Source organism: Oryctolagus cuniculus, chromosome 6 (assembly GCF_051225735.1).
Source record: "Oryctolagus cuniculus isolate XC-2025 breed Fujian yellow rabbit chromosome 6, ASM5122573v1, whole genome shotgun sequence".
Lineage (NCBI taxonomy): Eukaryota > Metazoa > Chordata > Mammalia > Lagomorpha > Leporidae > Oryctolagus > Oryctolagus cuniculus.
In genome coordinates, this window is record NC_142872.1 from 35892020 (window position 1) to 35909919 (window position 17900).

The window sequence follows — 17900 nt, forward strand, 5'->3', positions numbered from 1 at the left end:
CCTTCCTCTGAAACAGCCATCCTCGTGGTCTCTGATTCTTCCATGCATCAAACGTATCCTCAATGACTACCTGTAGGCAGACTTCAGTACCATAGCTCGACAGACATTCCAAAAATACTGATATATGAAGCTGGTGTTGATTAAACCAGGATCTGAGCCCTAGCAAGATATTCAATTCTGCAGGCACCCCAGCTTCCAGGGTTAGGTCAAGGACAGTCGGTGTGGGGACTCGTGAGAGGCCATCAGTTAAACCTCTCTCTGTCTCTTAGCTCTGCATCCCCCTCTGCTGAGCTCAGCAGATTCATCCCTGTGTTCAAGGGTTGTGCCCATATCCTCACAGCGAGAGTCCCCTTCCTCTGGCTTCCATGTGTCCCAGGGTAGGCAGCTCTACATTAAGTAGCCTGAGGCCATGTGTCCGCCCTGGGGCTACAGGTGTGCATTCAGCCCCACCAAAGGCCTGAGCCAAGTGAAGGGGAGAAAAGCCTTCCCAAAGGAAAGTACAGAACAGGACAAAGGGGCTCTGGCTCAGGGGAAAGCTTCTATAGACATCTCACTTGTCCTTTGTCTACCTTAGCTCTAAACACAGGAAAATACTAAGTACTCACAGTAAAGGTTGAGGTAAATGGATTTTTATGCATCAGAGCTCTAACCTAAATCTTAATCTGTTTTCTATTCCACATGATTAGTACTCTGGCCAGATCCTAAAAGTATGAAAAAGGTTCACTCATAATTCCCATCATTTTAAAGCTTAGATTAATTCATGAGTGGCAGGTCCATGTAGTACTATTGTCACCCTGTCCTCTTAGGTGCTGTCACTTCTATGCTAGGCCTTAGATAGATACAAACTTTCCCTTTCTTCAATTTTACTTTACTTAGCCTGCATAACTGCTATGGCACTTGCCATATGGCCTGTTTGTTTTTATGTGTATTATTCAAGACTCTTAGTTAAAAATTAGAAATCCCAATTCAAAAAGGTTTGAGAAGGGGCTGGTGCTATGGCACAGCAGGCTTAGCTCATGGGTGCTGGTTCATGCCCAGGCTGTTCCTCTTCCAACCCAGCTCTCTGCTATGGCCTGGGAAAGCAGTGGGAGATGGTCCAAGTCTGTACCCACATGGCAGAACCAGAAAAATCTCCTCACTTAGGATCCACCCAACTCCAGCTGTTGCAGCCATTTGGGGAGTGAACCAGCAATGGAAGACTTCTCTCTCTCTCTCTCTCTCTCTCTCTCTGTAACTCTGCCTCTCACACAAACAAAGAAATAAAATATTTTAAAAAAGGTTTGAGAAAATGAAAACAAGAATTATCAGCTGATAAAAATGAACAGCCTAGGGCTAGTTCTCATCATAAATGATTTAAGTTCACATAGGGACCAGAATAGGTTTTGATCTCTGTTCTTTTGACCATATTCTTAACATTTACTCCATTTTTCAGTTCCATTGCTGACAAAAATGCCATGAAAGCTATTGCTTTTGTCACTTATCCACTTCTAATAGAAAAAGAAAAATCTCTAAGAGTTCCTTGATATTCTCCTTGCTTTTCATAGGCTCTAATTCAGGCTCATGCCTATCGTTGAACCAAACACTGTTCAAAAGTAAAGGGGAACATGGCCGGGGCCACGGCTCACTAGGCTAATCCTCCGCCTGTGGCACTGGCACCCCAGATTCTGTCCCGGTTGCTCCTCTTCCAGTCCAGCTCTCTGCTGTGGCCCGGGAGGGCAGTGGAGAATGGCCCAAGTGCTTGGGCCCTGCACCCACACGGGAGACCAGGAGGTCTCCTGGCTCCTGGCTTCGGATCGGCGCAGCGCACCGGCCGTAGTGGCCATTTAGGGGGTGAACCAACAGAAAAAGGAAGCCCTTTCTCTCTGCCTGTCTCTCTCACTGTCTAACTCTGCCTGTCAAAAAAAAAAAAAAGTAATGGGGACAATGGCATTTCTACCATTTTCACAGTGCACCAGCCAATACCGTCTTCCTTGGGAATGCATATTAGAAACGGGATTTGGAATTCAGGAATATGAAGTCATTCTTCAGTTTGAACAGCTTTAACCTGTGCCAACTAAAAGTTTTCTGTAAGTGTAAGCTGCTTGCTTCATTACTTGAAATGATTTTTGATAGAAGCACCAGGGAAGAAATAATTCATGTTGAAAGGAGGCTAAACTCTTACCCCCTGGGCCCTGAAGTTACATGTTGAGTCCTCAACTCATATGACGGAATAAATATTGCCTATTTTGGAAAGAGTTTTAAATTGCCCCTTATAGAATTGGAGAACTGATTTAGTAGTGTCACCCCGATGAGGTAAATTACTGTACCTTTGCAGCTCCACCACCCTTTGGGCCTAATGAAGGTTTAATGGTGATAATAGTCTTTCTGCTCGGAGGTTAATTACAAGATGAAAATAGAAAGCAAACCAGTTTCTGGGCTGCTTCCTCTGACCAGATGTCACTGGGACGACAGGAGGCCCATTCTTTTCTCCCCATACATAAGAGACCAGGCTATCTAAACACAAATATGGGAATTAGGCATTACAGATACACAATCATTGATGCTCTTATGCTGTTACTGAAGCCACTCAATTCTCCTTAGTCCCTCCCTACACTCATGTCTTCCATTTACTTCAATGAAGAGGCGAGCTTAGGATCCTCCAAAGAGGATTAATGCACCAGTTCTTCTAAGACTGAATTCTCATGAGCTCAACTTTTGTGTGTGTCTCTAAGGAAGCATATATAGTCAGTATACTTTAATTTAAAATTATTTTGAATGAATTCTCTTTCATAAAATTGGAAACCAATGGAAACTACATGGTTGAAGATTCAGCTAATGTGTATTTCTGATTTTGACATCACCGGTATAAAATATATTCTATTTGTATGATAAAAATTCATAGAAACTCAGCTAGGGAACCCAAAACTTTAGGAATTCTTATTTTCTGGCAAATATTAAAGTGACTTTAATCACCGGGTACCTTGATGACAGGGTCCTAAGTAAAGGCACCAACTTATTTATCCAGTAACAAAAAAGAAACAGGTGACGAGTAGAAATGGCCAGAAAGAGGGTCAAAAGGACACTTTTCACTGATGAGTTATTCTTTAGTCTTTTGACTCCATGAGACACAGGACATCACTCTGCACTAAAATAGCTCTGCTGCTGTAGTTTCAGGAAAGATTCAAAATTGTTAATCAAAGTTAAGGAACAAAAGCTTAGACTAAACAACCATAATTAATTTACAAGAGATACACAGTGATTTCTGGCTTGATGCAGAGAATTTAGAAGAGTAATGGGTATCTTGAGATGGCTATGGGTACAGAAAAAATGATAATAGATTTTGTTCAAAATATGGTTTCAGGATACAATAGGAAATAAAAAAAGAATTTTTTTTTCAATTATTGTAAAGAGCTATGATCCAAAGACAAAGACTAGCACCTGGGCACGATATAAAACAAATTTAGCATTTATGAAGCATGACTATTTTTAAATTTCCAGACTAAAACTACATTTTTTCTACTTTTTGGAATAAATTTTAGAAAATTCTTAAAAGTTTAAAGAAGATTCAAATTATCTAGTCTCATTACTCAGAGTTATATTAATTATTTTAAATATTTCAGTATTTTCCCAGCCATTCTTACCTGCATCTCTCTCTTGCTTTTTTTAAAATTCTCTAAATGTTTACAAAAAAATTTAGAAACTAGAAAAACATCAAACGATTTTAAAAATTATTCATAACTTTATCAGTAACCAGTAACCACTGTTCTATTCTGAGTATATCAGCTTTAATACCTTACTTTGTATTTTTACACAGCATTCATATACAATCCTGCCATTCCTTCCCTTTTGAAATTATAACCACACAACACAGAAAGTCTACCATTGGGCATTCATCTCGGAGAAATGAAAACCTATTTTCATGCACAAATCTGTACATAAACATTCATAGCAGCTGTATTTGTAATAGCCAAAAGACAGAAGCAGCCAACTGTGGTATAGCCATGCTATGGAACACTACTTTCAACAAAAAGGAAGAACCCTATAAATACATGCAAAGACTAGGTGGAATCCCAAGAATTATGCTATGTGGAAAAAGCTAGTCTAAAACGGTTGCCTCTATAGGATGGCACGGTGGCATAGTGGGTAAGGCTGCCACTTGCAGCACCAGCATCTCATATGGGCAGTGGTTTGAGTCCCAGATGCTCCATTTCCAATCCAGCTCTCTGCTGTGCCCTGGGAAAGTGGTAGTCCTTGTGCCTCTGCACCCATGTGGGAGACCCAGAAGAAGCTCCAGGCTCCTGGCTTCAGATAGGCCCAGCTCCAGCTGTTGCAGCCATTAGAGCAGAGAACCAGCAGATGGAAGACCTCTCTCTCTGTCTCACTCTCTCATCTGCCTCTGCCTCCCTGTAACTCTGCCTTTCAAATAAATAAGAAAAAAAATAACAAGATAAGAAAGGGAGAGATTCTTGTGATATAGTTGTTCCACGCTTTGTAGTGGTATGCATGTGTGTGGGCATGTGTTTTAACAGCGCATGGAAATAAATACATACAAACACACACACACACATACACACACACACATTGAGTGCAGGTAAAATGTGAAATCTGAATGAGGACAATGGATTAGATCAGTACCAGTTTCTTGGTTGCAATATTTTCATTTTACAGGATTCTGCCTTTGGGAGAACTGTGTGAAGGGTACAACTTTCTATTAGTTCTTATATTTGCATATCTATAATTACACTAAAATAGAAAAGACAAACCAAACCTGTCGCTCCCCGTCTTCGTGGAGGAACGACACAGGACCCTGCGTTGTTCTTTCGTCTGCTCGGCCCTCCCCGGGTTTGCTGCTGGTTCTTCCCGGGTTGGCTACGGACCCTTCCACCTCCGTGGAAGGGCGGTTCCCCCTGCCACATTCCCCACTTCCGCGGGGGGGAGGGGGGGCTGCACAGGTGTTCCCCTTAGATGTTCCTGGTGCATGCCGTCTCTCTCCTCCTATATAGTCCTCTTCCACCAATCCCAACTCGGCTGCCCACACGCCGAGCACGCTGCTCTCCAATCAGGAGCAAGTCCTACAGTTTATTGGCTGAACTGGAGGCAGCTGTGTAGAAGCTGTTTTCTCCTCTCCCAGCGCCATATTGTGGGAGAGCAGATGCACAGAATAAGTCCTAATTCCAGTAACAGTATAGTCCGAGTTGCTCCCCACACAAACCAAACTAGACTATAGCGTATTTTACCATACAAACATATTTTATGAGAAAACTCTGTGAACAGAATTGTAATGCTTATATAATGTCTTATTCTAGAAACATTATTTACCTAACCATTTCTCTAATACCAGATATTTAACACTGAGTTATGTGCAAAGTTAGCAGGCCACATGTAGTGTAAAAAAAAAAGTTCTTTGTGCATAAAACTGGATCTAATTTAAGCCTATTTCCTTAGAAAATATTTCATAAAGTGAGTGCTGTGGGATAGTAACAGTTATATTGCAAAAATAAGATTCTGTAGTTAAATATATTTGAGAAACAGCTGTGTGTGTTCTGGAACTCCTGTCTTCAATAGCCAAATGCACTTTGTGAATGACCCACAGGCAATAATAATCAATGATTCTAAAACTTCTTTGCCCTGGAAAATCCCACGACAGATGAAAGGTGACTGCTAATTCTTTGGCTTTACCCCGCCCACCCCCTACATCTTGGTGAGCTCTATGACTGAGCTGAGTAACAGACTGCGGTAGGCGTGGTGCCACACCAGTTTCTGGGCATGAACCATAATAAACTGGCAGATTCCTCTTCTACAGCCACATCACCCAGGGTGTGCCAGACTTCTACTGAACTTGGGAGCTATGCAGAGTTGGGCGAGAGAATACTTAGGAGATTCTGCCTCTTTCTCTTTTTCTCTCTCTTTTTCTCTCTCTCTGTCCCCATCCCTGACTTATTTATTTATTTGAAAGTCAGAGTTACAGACACACACACACACACACGCACACGCACACGCACACACACACAGAGAGAGAGAGAGAGAGAGAGAGAGAGATTTTCCATACTCTGGGGTTCACTCCCCAGGCGGCTGAAATAGCCAGGATTGGTTCATGCTGAATCCAGCAGCCATGAGCTTCATCAGAGTCTCATGTGGGTGGCAGGGACCATGTTCCACTGCTTTTTGCAAGCTATTAGCAGAGAGCTGGATTGGAAGTGGAGCTGCTGGAATACAAACTGGCACCCATATGGGAAGCTGGTGTCACAGGGGGTAACTTTACCCCCAAGCCACAATGACAGCCACAACCACATCCTATCTCTGCAAATACTCTCCCTGGGGACACTCAGAAGCCATTAAAGAGTTCCAAATACCTTGCAACTGCCACATTAACCCTAGTTCACCAAGTGGAGAAGCCTTGCAAAAACAAAGAGATGCTTAGTCAACTCTACTGTGCCAGCAACCACAACTACAGGCAACAGACATGTGAATGAAGCCATTTTGGACATTTAGCCCTAGCAGGACTTAAAATCAAGCAACCAACCCAATAGCTAAACCAGGACTCCAGAATACCATACCAGTGAAGCCTGCCCAACCAATTTCAGCCACCAAGAGAATATGCTAGAAGCCCAAGTCATTGTGGACTGTGCTCTGCTCAAATTCCCAATCACAAAATCATGAACACAATAATGTGACTATCCCTAAATTCAGGGTTGCTACAGAGCTTATTAATCACCATTAAACTTCCTCCTTTTTTGTCCTCGGCAGTACAGCAGAACATTACCAATCATTTGGCTTTAGAATTAGGGTATCAAAATGATAATTTACTAGTCTGGGATTGGGAGCAATAAAACTCTTCAACATGAGTTTCCTTCTTGGTAAATAAATAATAACAGTTCTCCCCAGAGTTGTGACACTACAGAGCGATTATTACCAGAAAAATGCCTGGTATGTAGCAAGAACTCAGCAATAATTCCACCCACCATATCACTGGCTATCCAGAGCCTTGTATTACAGAAGAATAACTACCTTAAAGACTAGGTGTCCTTTCTACTTTATTATTTTTCTTTGACATTTTTCATTATACAGGAGCAAGTTGTTTTCCAGAAAGTCTGGGGATAGTTTTTGCTCATTGACATAGCATGAAAGGCTGAGAAAAGTTCTATTCTATAGTAAGGTTTGACAAACTTTTTTTATTGGAACAGACAGTAAATACATTAGGATTTGTGGGCCAGTTTCTACCACAATTATTCAATGATGCTATTGTAATATGAAAAAATGGCCATGGCTGTTCCCAATAAAAAGCTATTTATTTTAAAAATCTGAGGCAGGCTGAATTTGGACTGTAGGATTTAGTTTGTCCAAATGCTCTGGTTTGAGGATTTTGCTTTGGAGTTTGGACCAAAAGTGTTTTTGCTCAGGAGATGAACTAAGAGAGTGGAGAATACGAGAAACTATGTCAAGGATGTACTACTGTACATGCCCTTGCAGGTAGTTCTCCTTCCAGAAAACCTGGCTACCTCACTGGGCACATATATGAACACTCAGAGTGGTATAACTTCCATTTTACCATAGTACTTCCTGCAAGATTAGCTACATCAGCTGCTTCCACAAACTTTAATTAGTGAAGATCTAGACACAAAGCATATGTACTCTAGTACTTAGTTAAGCTTGCAATTAGGAAAGTCAGCTTTTTTCTTGAAGCAAAAGTGATTTGGATTCTTTTTTAAGCACAAAATAGATATTGAGAGTTAACTAAAGCAATAGGCATAATCACTAAATATAGAGAGTGAGCTTGGGCAGAAAAACCCTGGCTTAGCAAAGAAAAGGCTTCAGCTCTACTTCCAGTTTTAGCTTCTAACTAGCTCCGTGACTCATGGAAGCCACAGCCCTGGGCTCACTGTGCTGTACATTTATGAAATGGGACTAATGACTCCTTCACTGGCTGCCTCATAACATTTGGAAAAGTACAATTCCACCTGAAACGTATAAATCTCACACTGTAACGTTTTTAGCTACTTATGCGCCATCTCCGCCATGGAATATGAGGTCCTTGGGAACAGGGATCATGCCTTAGGAATGTTGACGTCCCGATTGCTGAACCCAGTAGTTTAGTGTAGTGGGTGCTAAACACATATTTGCAAAAGCAGTAGTTAAATGGGTGGAGGAAGGAAGAAGTTGGTAAATTCAATGATTAAGTACAGATTTTAAAATGAGGTGTATGGGGCAGAGATTTTGAGTAGTGGTTAAGACTGTAGTTTGGACAGCCGCATCCCACAGTGCAATGCCTGGATTTGGCCCCTGGCTACAACTCCTGACTCCAGCTTCCTGCTAATGTGGACGCTGGGAGGCAGAGGCGATGACTCAAGTAGTTGGGTTCCTGCCACCCACTTGGAAGACCTGGATAGAGTTCCTGGCTCCTAGCTGCACCTGCCCCACTGTTGAGGGTGTTTGGGAAATGGGCCAGGGGATGTGAAGACTGTCTCTCTCTATCTGCCTCTATCTCTTTCTACCTTTTCAAATAAAATAAAATAAAGACCCATTATGATGAAGCAAATAAATGTATTTGAAAGCGAGCTGGCATTATTTACACCAATAATATCACTGGGTCATCATCTCTGAATCCCTAGGGTGTGAAAGTATGTCCTGTGGCAAGTGACTACTGGATGGAGATACCCATCACCTTCTGCTCTGAGAGTGCATATTACGCATAGATATTGGCTGTACTTTTATACTAAAAATAGTTGCTTTTTCCAAAAATTTTATGAAGGGACTTCAAAAAGTTGAGGGAAAATGGAACTAAAATGCTTATTTTAGTGCAAAAAAAATCATGTGTATGAGGAGTATTAAAAAGTTGATGAAAAACATACAATATGAAAAAGCAGGGGCTGGTGCTGTGGCCTAGTGGGTAATGCCACCACTTGCAGTGCTGGCATCCCATATGGGCACTGGTTCAAGTCCCGGCTGCTCCACTTCCGATCCAGCTCTCTGCTATGGCCTGAGAAAGCAGTGGAAGATGGCCCAAGTCCTTGGGCCTCTGCGCCTTACGTGGGAGACCCGGAAGAAGCTCCTGGCTCCTGGCTTCGGACTGGTGCAGTTCCGGCCATTGTGGCCAACTGGGGAGTGAACCAGTGGATGGAAGATCTCTCTCTCTCTCTCTCTCTCCCTCTCTCTCTCTGCCTCTCCTTTTCTCTCTGTGTAATTCTAACTTTGAAATAAATAAATAAGTCTTAAAAAAAAGAAAAAGCAATGTATGAATTTCCAAATTGCTTGCAGCAACATGAACTTTTAAAACAGTATATGTGAACTTTTTGAAATTCTTCTGAATTACCATTTGCAGCCCTTGAAACAGCAATGACAGAAAAAACTACTATTAATTTTTAATCTAGCATTATAAGAATCCTAAAATGAACTGAACACATAAGGATGTGATTTAATAAACACCTGTGAAGTCAACTCAGTACACCTGATGTTTTAAGGCAGTATCATTTAGAGGAGCAAGCTTATTTAGCGCTTCAGATAATGATAGACTCTTCCTTGGTCAAGTTGACACACAGAGACTTGGCATACTTTACAATTCTCCACTTGCTGGCAATCCAGGAGACTGAAGTATCTGCTGTTATGAGATCTTAAATTTAATTTTTATGGAACTGATCAATAGCCTACAAATAGATGTTTTCCCAAAAGATCTTTTGTAAGGAAAGATCCCCATGGGTGCGACTTTTGAAGAATTGATGTACTTAATGGACTGGATAATAATTTTAATGTGAATGGTTTTCTTGGCATTTTTGTGGATGTCAAGATGTTCAAGTGAGAAAGAGATGGCACTGGCCCTACTTGTCAGGGCCACCTGTGACTCCACTGGCATTCCTGTGGGAGGAGTTCTAAAGATTGCAAGTTCAGAAACAGAGTGACTATTTCTCCCCCCAAAATGCAGGAGAGGACAGTATTCCCATGTCAACACCTCCCCACACGGTAGGGAGACCAGCCACCTAAAAGAAAAAGGATTTCTGCAGCGCCTCACTTCCCTGACCAGCGTGATTCTGCACACTTGTGAGCCTGTGTGTCTCCATTCCTCCCTGTCTCTGGAAGAAAGGATTCCTAGGACAAACTCAGCACTGCCCTGTGCCGTGCTCACACACAGCCTCGTCTCGACGCAGAGAACTAAGGAAACTGGGTCTCTGTCATTCTCGGTTATCCAAAGTTACATAATTCCAAAAATATGCTGCATTGTACAAGCATATATATTTTTCTCCAGACACATTTGACTTTTACAAAGGATCTGTAACGCAGGTAGAGTGTATGTTATTATTCTGACTGGGAGGAGAATAAATAAAGGTGAAATGACTTCAAGGAGCTAGGCAATTATTCTACAATAACCTATGATTGTCTTATCTGTGCCAAAACTTGCTGAATAACTCCAAGGAATGAAACCTCAAGGTCACTGTGAGTTCACACACCTTGGGTATCACATGTAGGCACTTCACTTCAGGGTTTGCTCAGCTATAAGTTACTGTTCTCCAACTCTAAAACTGTGAACCCTGAGGCAGAGAATGGTGAGTTGCTCAAAGTTACACAACATAAAAGTGACAGGGACAGGCAATGATGCTGATAAGTGTAAACCTACAAATATAATCTCAAGCTTTGTTTCCCAATATTCTAACAATTTTCAAACACATATCAGAATTGAAAGGATTGTAAACACCCTATGTGAGAATTATCCAAAGAAATAGAATCAATAGGATATATATATATAGATCTATAGGTTAAGTATCCATTATCTCAAATACTCAGGATCAGAAATGTTTTGGATTTTCTTAGATTTTGGAATATTTGCATATATAAATAATGCTATAATTGTTGTAGGGGACCAATGTCTCAACACCAAAGTAATTTATGTTTCATAAGTATCTTACGTATGTAAGATACCCTGAAGGTGCATACCCTGAAGGTAATTTTATGCAATATTTTAAATAATTTCACACATAAAACAAAACGCCATGGTGTGGAACCTTCCACCTGTGGAGTCCTGTGCACACTGAAACACATGTGGATTTTGGAGTATTTTCCATTTCACGTTAAGGATGCTCAACCTGTGTAGATAAAGGGATTTGTTATGAGGGACTGGCTCAGACGCATGTGGAGGATGAAAGTCACACTGCCTGCTGCAATTTGGAGACGCAGGAGGTCAGTTGTTCCACGACTGCGTCAACACTGAGTATCAGGCAGCTTAGCCTTGGTGGTCTAGAGTGCCACGGAGTCATTTCACAGGGCTGCAGTGCGCATTTCTCTCATGACTGTGATGCTGGGTACTTTCCCATGTGCTTATGGGCCATTAACAGATCTTCTTTTGTGAAGTGTTGGTTCAGGTTTTTAAACCAATTTTGAGAATTATTCACAGAGCATAGACACCAGCCATTTGCTCACGGCATGTTTTAACAGTATTCCCTCCTAGTTGTGGCCTTTCCAAACAGTAGCCTTTGGCAGATAGAGTTATAATATTGAAGAATTCTAATTTATCTAATTTCGTGCTTATAGATTTCTGTTATTTTTCTAGGAAATATTTTGCTACCCTGGAGCCAAGAAAATACACTGTTCTATTTTACTCTAATGTTTAATGCAATTTTTACAGGGGTTGAGCTTCATTCTTTTTTCTTACTAAGATTCTGTTACTCCCAGTTGTTGAAAAGACTTTCCCCTCTCATTTTGCTTCCTTGAAAACCCTCATTGGAAAAAATAAGTATATCTGTGTTTCTCTTTCTGGGGGTCTTTCTTCAACTGATCCATCTGTCATTCCTTACATCAGTACCACATTTTCTGGATGGCTGTGTGTTTCTAAGTGATGAAGTCTAGTAGTTAAAATTTTCCAGTATGGTCCTTTTGTAAGATTGATTGCATTATTTAGGTCCTTTGTGTTTTCATATATATTTTAGAAGAACATTGATTTCATCCAAAATTCTTGTTGTGATTATGTAACTATGATCAGGACCAAACTGGTGTAACTTGGAGAGAATTGGCATTTTAACAATAAGGAATCTTCCAATCCAAGATATTGAAACCTTGCTTAATTTCTCTCAGCAATGTTCTGTAGCTTGTATAGAGGTCTTGTATGCCAGTTGCTTGATTTCTTCCTATTTTATATCTTTTTGATGCTTTCACAAAAAGAATTGCTTTGAAAATTTTATTTCGAATATTTCACTGCTACTATATGAATGCACAGTTGATTTTTGAATGTTATTATTTGTCTTAGTCTGTTTTGTGTCCTAATAACAAAACACCTGAGGCTAGGTAACCCCAAAAAGGCAAGAGGTTCATTTGACTCACAATCTGGAGGCTGAACGTCCCAACAGTAGGGACAGCCGAGATTTAGCCGGCACGCTGCTGCGCGATGCAAGCCTCCCAAGTAGCCCCGTGTCTCGCTGTGCCACAACGCCTGCCCTTGTTTTCTGTTTTTTTATTTGTCCCCTTTTATTTCCTTTTTAAAACACCTCTGTCTTCTGTTTTTTCTTTTGGATTGCCTGGATTTTTTTTTAAGAATTACATTTGAATGGACCTATTGGATTTTTGTTTAAGAATTACATTTGAATGGGCCTATTGGATTTTTGTTGGAACCATATTTATTGTACATTTATTAAGGATGATTGGCATACAACATTTAGTCTTCCAGGGTACATGGGATATTTATACCTAGTATATGTGCCCTTTATGTCATCATACAGTTAATACAACTTTATTCATACACAGCCTATACAATTTTTAGAGTTCTCTTAAATTTTTGTTGTTTCTACTATTTTGAAAGGATTTCAAAGCTATATTATTTTTAATGTGAAAGTTAATGGTTTTCATATTTTACTTATGTGGATACTTATTATTCTATGACAACCATATTTTGTCCTTTGTCAAGAAATTTTCCCAATATTTGCATTATTTGTCTCATATTTAACTGCATTGGCAAATATTCATAACTGTCCTAGGCAACCACTATGGTGAGCATTTTTGTTTTGTTCTGATTTTTACTCCAACAGATTAAGCCTAACCATTTCAGTTTCTCTACTGTATTAACATTAGATGCTTATTTACTGAGCCATGACTTGAAAGGTGAGGACGCTGATGGATTTGCATTTCAATTTTTTTCTCTTTCATGCTGATTTATTCTTTTATTAATTTTATATTAGCAGTGTTTTAAACGATTGCTTTCCATTCTATAACCTTAGTTTTCACGGTTGTTTAGGCTTAGGACTCCGTGCTCATTGTCTCTGTATGGCTGGATCTTGGGTCATCTCCTCGCTGGCTAGCTTCCATAAAGGACTTCTTGAGAGCTTGCTTTGGTTTTCTAAGGCAGCTGAAACTGAGTGCCACAAACTGGGTGGCTCACAAAACAAAACACATAACGCCTCAGAGTTCTAGAGGCAAGAGGCCCACAGCGGGGTGCTGGATTCCTTCTGCGAGCTGAGAGGGAAGGATCATCCCACAGCCTCTCTTTCGCTTGCAGGTGGCTGTCCTCTCCCGGGTCTTCATGTCAATGCTCCTCTCTGCGTATCTGTCTCTGTGTCCAACTCCCTCTTCTGAACAAGGACACCGGTCATGGATGAGAGGTCTTCTCTGCCCCAGTGAAACTTCATCTTAATATATCTGCCACGACTTTATTTCCCAACAGACTTACATTCTGAGACCACAGGGGTTGGGGTTTAAAGATATGAATGGTTGGAGGTAGGCAGGAGGACACATTCAACACATAATAGAGTTCCATCGCTCAGGGTCACGCAGGGTTAAAAATGTTTTCCTGTGGGGCCATCCACAAATGGCAACTTGGGTCATTTTTTTTTAAAGATTTATTTTTTTTATTATTTATTTTTTTTATTTCATAAGACAAGTGATCTTGTCTCCCTTTTGAGCTCTCTCTTTCCTTTTTGTTTACTCTGAGTTTTGAATTTTTAAATATCCAGAGAAGGTTTTACCTAAAATTTTTCTGTTTACTGGCCTAATTCTTCTTCTAAATGCCACAGGCAGCATTTGTTTTTCTGTGTTTTTTCCTCCTTCCCTCCCCCCGCCAATCCATGGGGCTTATATGTGTTCTTGATAATTACACCTTGGTAGCTACACTGCCAGAGTTCATCCTGGCCCAAATGCCCCATGTGAGTTGTCCCCACTGGCTGTTCATTTACATAGTTGGCATTATTTTTAAAGTAGTTTGTGTAGGGAATGCAATATACTTTGTGAAATTTTCAGATTGTATTTTGTTTGTACCACTTCACCTCAAACACACAAACCTTGCTACTACACAGGTTCATTTCCATGCTGGGGACTGCCAAATCACAGCCCATAGGCCAGATCTGACCTACTAACTATTTTTTTGTGTCTACTTATTGATTAAATACATTTATTAAATACTTACTGGCCATAGCTGTGGGGAGCAACTCAGACTAGACTAAGTTACTGGAATTAAGACTTATTCTATGCATCTGCTCTCCCACAATATGGCGCTGGGAGAGGAGTGAAACAGCTTCCACACAGCTGCCTCCAGTTCAACCAATAAACAGCAGGACCTGCTCCTGATTGGAGGAGAGCAGCGTGCTCGACGTGTGGGTAGCAGAGTTGGGATTGGTGGAAGAGGACTATAAAGGAGGAGAGAGACAACATGCACCAGGAACATCTATCTGAAGGAACACCTGTGCAGCCCCCGAGAGAGCCGGCCGGCGGTGTGCCGCTCCCCCGCGGAAGTGGGGAAAGTGGCAGGGGGAACCGCCCTTCCACGGAGGTGGAAGGGTCGGTAGCCAACCTGGGAAGAACCAGCAGCAAACCCGGGGAGGGCCGAGCAGACGAAAGAACAGCGCAGGGTCCTGTGTCGTTCCTCCGCGAAGAGGGGGAGCGACACATAGCTGCTTTTAAAAACAGTGGCAGAGTTAAACAGTTGTGACAGAAGCTGAATGGATTTCAGAATTTAAAATATTTACCACCTGGTCCTTTTCAAGAAATGTTTGTCAACCTCTTCTTTATTCCAGACTTATCATTTATATTATATCTTAGAACATTATACGTTCATGAGAAAAATGGTGTGATTTTTGCTCTAAGTTGTTAGGTGATCTTTAATTATGATGAAAATAGTCATTTATATTTACCCACATATGTACCATTTTGGACGCTCTTCATTCCTTCCTGAAGATTCAGATTCCATCTGATATCGTCTCATCTTGAACTTAAGAACTCCCTGTATGGTTTGTATTTTCCTTGCTTTTGTTCTTGTTTTTATAGTTCAGACACCTTAGTTTTAATTTAACCTTTGAAAGTTCCTTTCTTGGAGGATATTTTAGCTGGGTAGCTTTATGTATTGACTTCTCCTCCATAATTTTAAAGAGATTGTCCCACTGTCTTCTGGTCTTCATAATTAGTCATAAGAAGTCAGTGGTTTTTGAATCGTTGCTCCATTTTACGCAGTGTGTGCACTTGTTATGTAGCTCTTTTCAATATTTTTAACTTTTCTTTTCAAAAGTTAAACTGTGATGAACTTAAGCATGGTTTCCTTTCTTTGCACTTAATCTTCACCAAGTTTGTTGTACATTTATATCATTGACAAAATTCAGCCATTATTTCTTTAAATATTTTTCTGTTGCATTCTGTCTCTCCTCTCCTTATACTCCATTTTTTGTACATAAAATGTGTGTTTTGATATCTTCCCACTGATTTAGAGGTTCTCTTCAGTTTTTAAAAAGATTTATGTTTGAAAGGCAGAGAGAGAGAGAGAGAGAGAGGGAGAGAGGTAACTTCCATCTGCTTGGTCACTCCCCCAAATGCCCACAACTTTAGGGCTGAGTTAGGTCAAAGTCAGGAAACATGAACTCCATGTGGGTCACATACATGGGTGGCAAGGGCCTAAGTACTTAGAACTTCCCAGGTGCTTTAGTAGGAAGCTAGATTGGAGGCAGGGCAGGTGGGACTTGAATTGGCACTCATATGGGATGCAAGTGATGGCTTAATCTGTTGTGCCAAATGCCAGATTCTCTCTTCAGTCTTTAAAAAACCTTTGTGTTCTACTTTTAGGTTGAATACTTCTTGTTGATCTGGTTTCTCATTCAGTGGTTCTTCTCTCACTTCCATTCTACTGTTAGGCCCTTCCAGTGATCCTTTTGTTTCAGATATTGCTTTTTCCAGACTTGGGTTTTACATATTTTGTTTTTAGTTTCTGTTTATCTCCATAAATTTCCTACTTTTAACTAATTACAACCATACTTTCCTTCACAACACTGAGCATAGTTACAGCAGTTTCCAAAACTTGGGTCATCTCAAGATTGGTCTCTTTTCCATATCTTTTCTCTTGAGAATATGTTACATTTTTCTGATCCATTGTATGCTGAATAATTTGGGCATATCCTGCACACGCAGAAAGCTGCACTTCTGTATTTTGAGATGCAACTTAAATTTTGGTTCAGTATTTTCAGCACTAGCTGGGCTGCTTGAGGTCTTCCTCATTCCTACATGTGCTTCAGAGATCTGAGAAGAAGTCTCCCTCTCTGATTCTCTTTTTTCTTGGAAAGTCATCTCACTTCTGTTGGCAAGGGTTGCCTCAAACTCTGTCATCTGTTTTTCAGGTTAGAAAGACTAAACCTCTTTTGGCAGTGTTTTAGGCTCTCTTTGCAGAATCTCCTGCAGACTACCTTGAAGTTTAGAGTCCTAAGAACATGAAACTCAGACTCATGTCGTTCATAACTTGAAGCTAAGTGTTCTTTGGAATCTGACTGCTTTGCTTCCTTCTTCCAGGGCCTTTCCGCGATTAGTTTTATGTTTTGCTCAGTGTTTTTAGTCACCTGAGGATCAGAACAGTTGGGGTGTTCTCAGGCAAACTGAAAGTGGAACTCTGGCACCAGGCTGCTGAGAATCAGAAATTGACCATTTTAACAGCAGATGCTTACTTGATAGGAACATGATCATCTTGAAATTTTTATGGGAACTCTGATAGTCATATGCTTTCAACAAAGATCGACCTAATTTTCAAGGGCTTCTTCAAAGTAAAAACGAATGTAGGGAGGACACTTTCTTTTATTTCACCCCTAATCAGTGCCAAGTGAAAATTCTGAAACATTACCACTCCTAGTTTTACAGATAGGAAAATCAAATTTCAGAGAGTTTGAATGGCTTACCTAAGGTCACATAGCTAGTATCTGTTATCTGTACCTGTGCAACCAGCCACCCCGAAATTTAATAGCTTAACACATTACTCATTTTATGTGCTTGCAGTTCTGAATCAGGAACTTGGACAGGACACAGAATGAACTGCTTTGTCTCCACTTCATGATGCCTGAGCTTGAGCTGAGATGGCTGACAGTGGACTGGTGGCTCAACTAGAGCCAAATATCAAGGGTCTTACATCTTGTAGTTGGCAGTGTCCCTTGCTTCTTCTCTTCAAGAATTACCTGTGGCTAGCTCAAGCGTCCACTGACCTCAGTGGAGACCTGGCTTCTGGCTTCTCTCCGTGCAAGTGCACATTGCAGGCTCCTTCGAGACTAGCCTAGCTCTGCCAGAGCATCAGTCCCCCACGTTCTACCGGCCAAGGCAAGTCACAAAGAAGGACAGCTCACGTTACAAGAAAGGAAAGCAGACCAACTCTTAAAGAATGGAATAGCATGAATATCCAGGGAAGAGAAGACTGACTCACAGTCAGAACTATATGGGTAGGACCAGTGTCCTAAACTGAAAATGCTAGATTCCTAGGCCAGAAAATTTCTAAGAAGTACTACTTGGGGGAATCTGGCAACTCTACACAAGAGGTTTCGCCATTACTAACTCTCTTTTGCTTCCTGTTTCCAGGAGTCATTTATCTTAGCAATCACCAGACCCAAGCCTTGGCCTTCCCCGAACCACTGTAAGTATCAGAAAACAAGAAAGAATTCTGCAAAAAATTTGGGCTCTTGATTCGATTAATTTGAAACCCAATACCTGGTGTCCTC